This window comes from Chrysochloris asiatica, unplaced genomic scaffold, assembly GCF_000296735.1.
Source record: "Chrysochloris asiatica unplaced genomic scaffold, ChrAsi1.0 scaffold00144, whole genome shotgun sequence".
In the NCBI taxonomy this organism is placed as follows: Eukaryota; Metazoa; Chordata; class Mammalia; order Afrosoricida; family Chrysochloridae; genus Chrysochloris; species Chrysochloris asiatica.
Window position 1 is genome coordinate 4164680 of NW_006408662.1, and position 1424 is coordinate 4166103.

At 38.4% G+C, this 1424-nt stretch overlaps 1 protein-coding gene across 1 annotated transcript in view; it reads left to right on the plus strand.

Annotated features, from left to right (window-relative positions):
- Positions 1-1424, plus strand: part of GMDS (GDP-mannose 4,6-dehydratase) — an 809379-nt gene that overhangs the window by 139424 nt on the left and 668531 nt on the right. The gene's annotated exons all lie outside the window — the stretch shown is intronic.

A 1424-nucleotide genomic window follows, 5' to 3' on the forward strand; every position in this document is an offset into this window, starting at 1 on the left:
TGAACCTCTGGAAGTTCTCTGTCAATGTATGCTTGCAGCTGTTTCTGTATTACCTTTACTAAAACTCTACTCATATGGGATATCAAAGATATTGTCTGATGATTCCCACATTCCTTTGGGTTACCTCTCTTTGGAATGGGCACAAATATGAATCTCTTCCAGTCAGTTGGCCAGATAGTTGTCTTCTACATTTCCTGGCATAGATGAATGAGTGCCTCTAGTGCCGCCTCACTGTTGAAAGATTTCAGTTTGTATCCCATTAATTTCTGGTGTCTTGTTCTATGTGAATGCCTTCAATGTACCTTGAACTTCTTCCTTCAGTATCATTGACTCTCGATCATATGCTACCTGTTGAAATAGTTGAACATAGACCATTTCTTTTTGGAACAGTGACTCTGTGTATTCCTTCCATCTTCTTTTGATGCTTTCTGCATCATTCAATATTTTGCCCAGATAATCCTTCAAAACAAAAGTCAAGGCTTGAAGTTTTTCTTCAGTTCCCTCAGCTTGAGAAATGCTAAGCATGTCCTTCCCTTTTTGTTCTCTAACTCTAAGTCTTTCCCCATTTCGTTATAATATTTGACTTTATCTTCTCAAGCTGACCTTTGGAATTTCTGTTCAGATCCTGTACCTCCTCACTTCTTCCATTTCCTTTAGTGTCTCCATGCTGGAGAGTAAATTTCAGAATTTCTTCTGACTGCCATTTTGATCTTTTCCTTCTTTCTTATCTTCTTAATCACCTTTTGCTTTCTTCCTGTATGATATTCTTAATGCCATCCCACACATCTTCTGGTCTTTGGTCTTTAGTGTCTAATGTATTAAATCTGTACTTCAGATGATCTCTAAATTCAGGTGGGACATGTTAAGGGTCATACTTTGCTTCTCATGGACTTGTCATTTGCTTTAGCATCAGCCTGAACTTGCATATGAGTGATTGATGGTCTGTTCTGCGCTCTGCCCCTCGTCTTGTTTTGGTTGATGATATGGTGCTTCTCCACTGTCTCTTCCTACAGATGTAGTCAGTTTCATTTCTATGCATTCCATCTGGAGAGGTCCATCTGCATAGTCAACTTTTATGTTGTTTAAATATGACGTTTGCAATGAAGAAATTATTGGTCTTGCAAACTTCGATCATTCCATCTCCAGCCTGTATCCTATCGCCAAGGCCTTATTTTCCAACCAGTGATCCTTCCTCTTTGTTTCCAGTCGCCAGTGATTATCAATACATCTTGATTATTGAAATTGCTTGATCAATTTCAGACTGAAGAATTAGGTAGAGTTCTTCAATGTCAACATCACTGGCTATAGTTGGTGTGTAAATTTGGATAATAATGGTATTAACTGGTCTTTCTTGCAGGTGTATGGATATTATCCTGTCATAGGCAGAATTGGACTTCAAGGTGGATCTTGATATGTTCTTTTTG